This window comes from Phoenix dactylifera, unplaced genomic scaffold (genome assembly GCF_009389715.1).
Source record: "Phoenix dactylifera cultivar Barhee BC4 unplaced genomic scaffold, palm_55x_up_171113_PBpolish2nd_filt_p 001227F, whole genome shotgun sequence".
Classification (NCBI taxonomy): Eukaryota; Viridiplantae; Streptophyta; class Magnoliopsida; order Arecales; family Arecaceae; genus Phoenix; species Phoenix dactylifera.
Genome location: NW_024068562.1, coordinates 94,821 through 102,827, shown reverse-complemented (window position 1 = coordinate 102,827; position 8,007 = coordinate 94,821). Strand labels below are relative to the sequence as shown.

Below are 8,007 nucleotides of genomic sequence, written 5' to 3'. Positions count from 1 at the left end.
TTTGCATGGACATCAGATCAAATTCAATTTTCAAATTACCAAAGTATAAAATAAAATGCAATTTATATGGAACACGATCAAGGGAAAAACATCAAATGCACATTGTCATTTATAAATCATTTTTGACAACACGAAATGAGACTAGACCATTCTGAATAAAGAATTGAACCCAAGTTCTTTCTATTCGGCTAGACTGGTAGTTTCTCTTCAACACCCTTCCCTAGAAAGTGTTGCCTCCCTCCCACTTCAGCCCCATTGTCGACAAATCTATAAGCACGTGTTTCTGCTTTAAGTTGTTTTCCACTACTCTGTTCTCCACATGTATTTCCTCCTATTTGATTTAGTTGCACTCAGTATTTTCAGCTCTTCACGCAGTCCCATCCTATAAAACAAAATTGTATTCTGTCATTCCCATGCTACAAATGTTAGACAAGTGGTTTATAAACAAAATAACAAACCTTCAGGAAAAAACAAAGAGACAAATCCAGTAATTTATGGGGATAGTTGCATAGAGTAGCATTAAATGAGATAACTCGATCAAAATATATTATCTGAGAATAATCTGAGCACAAGTGCTATTGAAAATGTGGAACTATGAGATCAATAAAATAATTATTCCCATCAGACAATGAAAAGCACTTAGGCATTGTCATATAATCTTTTCCTTTCAAAATTTGAATAGGAACTAGTTTTTTCAATTACAATGAACATTCAATAGATCCAAACATCATAATGACATGTATGCATGAATTTGGTGCTAAAAAATGTGGTTGTTTAGTTGAGTGTTCAGTCAAGGCGAAGGCTGGTTTGCAAGTGGAGAGAGATGAAAAAGAGTGAATGCAAGAAAGATGAACATGATGGAATCCAGAAAGGATACACCATGATGGGGCTTATATCCAAACAATGAAGCATCAATCCAAACTATAAATTGCTAGTAGGTATGCATGACTCCTTTTTCATTAGGGGCCCACTTTCTACTACAGGCTTTTTTAGTAACTCAGATTCCTTTTCTTTTAGCTTTCAAATGCATCTCCCAATACATAGTTAAGGCCATAATGTGTTTTCATCCTACAGTCTGGTGCTGTCTGTGCACCAAGTAGTGGAAAGAAAAAAACATATAATAGGCTAGGAAAGAAGTATATGAAAGGACAAAGCAAGCAAAAAGGATGGCTAGGCAATGTATAAAGCTAATGATGAAGTTACAAGATGATTAGTCTTAAGAGATACGCGAATGCATGCATACAATACTGAGCACATGTCATGTTCACGAGAAGGATGGATAATTATGATCCCATCAAATTCTTCTTTTAATAAATCTGAGTATATTGATTAGCCTACTCCTGAAGATAGAGATTTGCACCAGGTGGCAAGTGCGCTATATTTTGTGGACGGGGTCATGTGTAGAATGACTAACAAGCACGCAGCTCAAGAAGTTTGATCTATAACAATATAAATATGCATACATACAAATGACAAACTCACATGCACAAGCACATGAATGTGCTCACACATACATACATACATATCACATGCATATGCAAGCAGTGCATATGTACATATGCATCACTAGAAGGAGAGCATGAAAAAACTTTTCTTTTTGGTCAGAAAAAACTGTTATTTGGATCACTTTAATTGCATGAAGAATGAAGAAAATGTGAATTTGGCAAACGCTGGAAGGAATTGATAAAACTAGGCTTGGATATTTTCAAACTATTACAAGGGTCGAATGCAATAGATTAAAAAATTAATTTCAGAGAAAATATATATGCATACAATCATTCAATTCAAAGAAGTTAATTAAAGTTTTAGAAAAATGCAAGAGGAAAAGACATTACAATGCAATTGCCAAAGCCAAGCTTGTGGATGACTTCTGGACAAAAAACTGCAAGTATTGTTCAAGTACTTTTTAACTTGAGCAAATCGAGTCTCGGTTACTTAATAAAGTCGCCTGAGTTTTATTCATCTTGTCCTAGCTTTATTGTTTGAGTCTTAGTTGGGTCCATGACATTTTCTTTTTTCTTTATTTTGCTTAATCACTAAATCACTTACTGGGGCATAAAGTATGGCTATTTTATTTTATTTTTTCTTAGTCAACATAAATTGTTTTTACTTTACCAAGAAGTTCCTTAGGCATGAACTAGCGGTTGGTCTGTGATTAAAATTTAAGTGTGAGGACATGTACGGGCATGTGTTTAGTTCTGCATTGGTTATTTGCTGGGTAGATCTTGGGTACTTATACAGGATCAATGAATCCAAATAATACCTTACGGCTAGCCATTTTAAATGAAATTCTGCATTGTTATAAATAGTATCAGAACGGACCCAACCCATGACCTATGTGGATTAGGGGACACTGCAATACGAATCCATTTAGGTTGACTACGAACCGATCGTGGTGCTTGTGATTATATTGGAAAAGATTTGAACCCTTATCCTGACGAGTACGTCAGGACTTAAACAGGAGGAATATGTGAGGACCCGTGCGGGTGTGTGTTTAGTCCTACATCAGTTATTCGCTAGATAGGTCTTGGATACTTATACAGAATCAAGGAATCCAAATAACACCTTCCGACTAGCCATTTTGGATGAGGTTCTGAGTTATTACACTTAAGTGGCAGCGCACTGTGGCCACATGCCATTTTTAGGCCATTTACAAATAGTGGCTGCCCCTCCTTAGGGTGTTTGATGCAATGATGATGATATAGTGTTGACGAATGATAGAAGTCTTCTTCTTCCTGTTTGAGTTCTCTAATGTGATATGAAGTCAAGTACAATGCCTTCTAGTGAGTCTGGGTATTCATATCTTCTCTATTTTGTTATCTTTCCTTCATGTAGCTGTAAGGGTTGATCTAGGTGAAGACTAACACAGAGTGAGGCCAGGCCTTATCCCTTTCTCCCTCTCTCATTTAATCTCATTTATAATTTTGGTGCACTTTTTCTTTTTTTTAAATAACCTCATATCCTCAAATCATTGGTAAAACCCCAATATCCCTTGCATTTTTTCCCTGAAGAGACGCCATTTGTAGCTAACCTTTATTGAAAATGCATATTAAATTAGAAACTCCAGTCAACTATAATTTCAGTCCTGGCATCCTGAAGCCAAAACCTTAAATTACACCTTTCTCCAAGGTGAAACAAGATCATTTTTGGCATCAGAGTTATGTTAACACCATATGCACTCATGAACGATAGTCATGGTATCAAAGGGACAGTCTTTCGACACCAAGAAAATGTAATTAATTGTGGACAATGATAGCAATCAGCTTGATGTATTATTTGACACTATGCAAGACACCAATCAATATATATCAAGGTCAAAGTGCAATAGGTCACATCCTCTTCAAGCCAAAGACTCTCAGATGCACACTATATCTAAAGCATTAAAGCACCTACCACCCAAGAGCCTAGTCAAACATGTGAAAATATCATGCTAAAGAAGATGACATCATCTACAACTTCCAATGGATTCTCATAATGCAAAACTAAGAGTCTAGCAAAGAGTGCATTGTAGCATAAGAATTGAAAGAGGAGCTCTAAAAAGCTCCCCAAAGTTTTGCCAACAAACAAGATATCCAGAATGATATTGAAGATCAGAATTCTCTCAAAAATATTGAAGATAGAATATCGAAAAAGCTTCTTATGATCCTATCATCATCCTCTGTGTTTAGATAGTCAAGGATCACATGCCACAGTATCCACTGCAAACTGAAGTAGCTGCATATGATAGCCCAAGGATTGAAGAACAAGTTGCTTATGAAGTGCACTTGAGGATAAAGAAGCTACAAATTTAGAGGTAAACAATGCTTACACAAGAGAAGTGCTTACTTTCTGATGCATATTCTCTTCAATATTGAAGAATATTATCTTTTAAGATCCTTAGTTACAGTGTCTGTCAAAGGACATTGATTTCAACAAGCAGAAATAGCACAGTGAAAGATGTATAGGCAGCCACTAGAGAAAAACTTGGAGCTTCGAAAGGATATGTTGAGGAATTTATTATCATATTTCATAAGGAAGAGAACATTAGGAAGATCTTGAACATTAGATAATCCAGGATAGCAAGCATGCATGATACAGTCACTAAGTTGACTTTGTAGGAACCTGTGGATCAAGAGAGTCAAGGATCAAGTAATTTGGTTGAGGCAATCAAGTATTAGCTAATTAATAAACCTGAGAGTTAGTGGTCCTGGCTTTACTGTTTGAGAGAGTACTTGAATTCATGTTGTTTTTCTATTATTTTGTACTATTTTGCTTAATCATTAGATCATTTATTCGTGCACATAGCAGAGGCTATTTTATATTTATGTTTACTTGGTCCACGAGTTATTTGGGCATGAAATACTGACTAACTTGTAATGCGATTATAAGTGGAGAGGCATTTTGGTCATAAGCCATTTTTGGGTCATTTATGAACAGCAGGCCCCCTTAGGGTATTTAATATAATGATAATAATGTAGACTTGTTTAATGTTAGAAGCCCTTTTTTCTTTGGTAGAAGAGCCATTTGTCATTTGAGTTCTGCTTTCTATAATACAAAGTCACGTGCTAGGCCCTCCAATGAGTTCCAGGTAACCATATATTCTCTTTCTCCATTATCTTTCCTTCTCACAAGTGTGAGGCTCAATCTTGGAGCAACACCCCAACGTGAGTCCAGATCTTCACTCTTTTGCTTCTTTCTTTCTCATCAACTATCTTTTTCCTCAAGCATCGATTCCATCCTTACATCCAGAAACATTTAAAATTGTAAAACACTATTGCATATTTTCGACTAGGAAACCTCGCTTGTAGTTCACCTTTTCTCAAAACCCAGATCTGAATAGAAAGTCCAGCCAACTATAGGTTTAGTTCTAGAACTCTAAAGCCCGAAACCTTGAACTTCTCCTTTCCGCTGAACTGTTCTATATCACATTAGGTTCAAATGATGTAGAATTATATGAAATTTTGTGAGAAACCCAGTTAGTTTAGTTAATTAGGTTATTGACTATGAATTTAAACTACAGAAACTCCCAAATGATAGGTGACTATTATGGCAATAATTTCTAAGCTGTATAATCATTAAAACATTAAAATAGCAAAAATAAATTAAAATAAAAGTATGGAAGATGATAATGTAAAGAAGACCATAAAAAACAAAAATAAATCACAAAACAATTTCCCTTATTCTCAGGATGGTCACTTATTAAGGCTAGTTCCACATATAAGGAACTGATCAAAAGATGGAAAATTTATGCAAAAAGAGAGTTTATGGCCTTTCACACACAAAAACCTACGGTATGGTAATCTCAGGATGTTGTAGGGTGCTGTAGAAAAAGAAGTGTATACTGGAATGCGACATTGATATCAATGAGGAAAACAACAAGCCAAAAATGAAAAATGCGAAACAAGAGGCATACAGAAAAGTCAGCCCTAAACCTCAATCATAATATACTTGTCATTCATAAAACTATCTTCAGTATGCAAAGGTTTCATACTGTAAGACATTTCTAGATGATATTTTTTTTTTGCACAGATTTGCAGATATATTCTTAAATGTAAAGCAGTGGATAAACTTGCGCTTTAGTAGGAACCAAGAATTATTCAAGGCCCTCAACAAAAGCAAAGGCCAATAAATATTCCAAAGTACTCATAAGACGGAGAGAAAAGTTTAAAAACTGCTCACTTCTGTTATTTTGAAAACATTGGCCGCATGACTGGAATAAATGATTAAGATGGATATGATAAAAATAAAATGGTGAAGATTAACTAGAACTTCCCATGTGTTATATCTGATATATTCAAAGGATTGGTTAAATATTGTAGGTCAATATCTTATCTATTTCAAAAGTTAGGCAATAAGGAGGATGCAGACATATAAGATTCTCATCGTTAACGAGGTGCATCAAATATCTAAGACAAAAATGACCCAAAATCGAAACTTTAGCCTTTTATGTCATATAATCTAACAGAAAAATCCAAACTTGGACCAAATTATTTATTTCAAAAATAAGTGAAAACAAAGACGCCATGGGCTCTAACCACATCAAGACTTCTGGAGCCTTACTACCTTCCTCAGCTTTCGTATGCCGATAAATTATCAAAAAGATTATAAATTTATACCAAATTAAAACATTTAATGGGAAATAAAAAACGATGACAGCATGGGCTCCAACCAGATCAAGATTTCTTGCGCCGAAGTCTCTTCCGCAGCTTCTTGTACTTGTGCTTGTTCATCTTCCTCTTCCTTTTCTTCTTCACACTGTCGGCCCACACCGTGCGATCGCATCCCTCCTCACCAACCCCTGGATCGCTGTCACTCTCGTCATCGCATCGATCGAATCCGGATCGGGAGACCGGATTGAAATCAAAACAATGGGGGAAGCCGGGGTAAAATTGGAGGGATTGGCGGAAGCCATCGGGAAGAGAAGGGAAGGAAGAAGGGTTCGGGCTCGGATTGGTTCGGGGGAGTGGGTCGTGGAGAAGGGATGGATGGAGCGGGGGATTTGCGAGCTGGGGGTTGGCAAAGGATGCGAGGATTCGAAGGGAGAGGGTTGGGGGGAAGTCTTTTGAGGAGCTTTTGGAGAAGAGATGCCATTGAGAGAGAGAGAGAGAGAGAGAGAGAGAGAGAGAGGAGTTGAGGGGAGGGTTTAAAGTTGGACCGTTGTAGGGTTTAGCGGCTGGCCGGTCCGAAATAGTTCTCGTCCATGTTTTCTTGACTTTGTGAATTTTGCATAAAAACCTGAAATTTTTTATATAAAAATTATATTTTAATGAATACCATGATAACAATAAATGTTTCCAAGACCCATGAAAAATCATCGACAATGAAAGATATTTGTTTGCATTAGTTTACTTTTTTTACTATTAAAATTATTTTATTATTTCTATAAAATAAAAAAAATTACTTTCAATTTTTTCAAAAATAAAAAACTAATATTTTTTTTATTATCACCACTAATATTGTTTCAATCGTAGCAACCGCCATGTTTATCACCATCGCTGCTATTATCATTGTCTCCACTACATCAGTGGCACTTCTACTACCTCCATCGTTATGGGGTTGTTTACTAGTGTCATCGCTTCCACCACATCTTGATATCTACTATCACCATTATCGTCGCACTATCGCCACCCCCCATCGTTATGGGGTTTATTCTGCTCTTTTTCAGTTACATCTGTGTATTTATTTACAATTAAAAAAGCTAACTCTGTGTTGTACATTAAAAGAATAACATGAGGTAAGTGTGTGTGCCTTCTATTACAGCTATACAGAAAACTAACTTCACCAGACACGTGTCCTTGCAAGTGTGTGATCATGTTGACTCTTCTAAAACCTCCACTACTGCCACAATTATCTTTGCTTCCATATTTATATTTATGTTTAAAATAATTGATTATACAATACATATTTATATTTTAAAAAAATAAAAAATATTCCTAAAAATAAAAGATTAAAAGTGATAGCGAAAACATCTAAATAGAGATTCAAATTATGAAAATAAAATTCAGATCAAGCTCTCTAAACTAAAACCTCATGACCAGCTTCTCCTGACATCTCTCTTTGCAGTACTTTCCCATGTCTCTCCTCTCTCTCTCAAAAATTATCTAAATGGAATAGGATAGATGCTTTTTAAACTTTGACTTCATGGCCTACCTTGTCTTAGCACGATCGTTGCATAGCACACACCTCCCCCTCTCCCCTTCAATGTGCATGTGAATGTGTTGGGGAGCCCTTGTGCAAGCTATTAATAGTCATGGGAAAGAGTTGGTTTTTTGAATCTAGTTTAATTGCAATTTATTGTTAAGTTTAACTGGTTTCTTTAGCAAAATGGAATTATTAGAACCCTCTGCAATGGCCAGATACAAACCTAAATTTGAACAAGTGTTTTCCGAAAAGAACAAACAAAGACCTGGATAATTTGCAAAGGAATTCGTGATTATACAATTTATGTTCATTGAAATGAGCATGATATTACCCTAGAAAAACCCTGTAGAGGGAATAATGCAGTTTCAAGTCACATAACATACCTTA

The 8,007-nt window shown here is 35.9% G+C and overlaps 1 long non-coding RNA gene across 1 annotated transcript; it reads right to left on the bottom strand.

Moving 5' to 3' along the window:
* On the bottom strand, positions 1 to 6,590 carry LOC103696896. The gene is made up of 2 exons (XR_602477.4): positions 6,149 to 6,590; positions 1 to 382 (listed from the first exon to the last, which is right to left on the bottom strand). It is a non-coding gene; the product is annotated as an uncharacterized LOC103696896 (long non-coding RNA).
* Between the last annotated feature and the right edge of the window lie 1,417 nt (positions 6,591 to 8,007).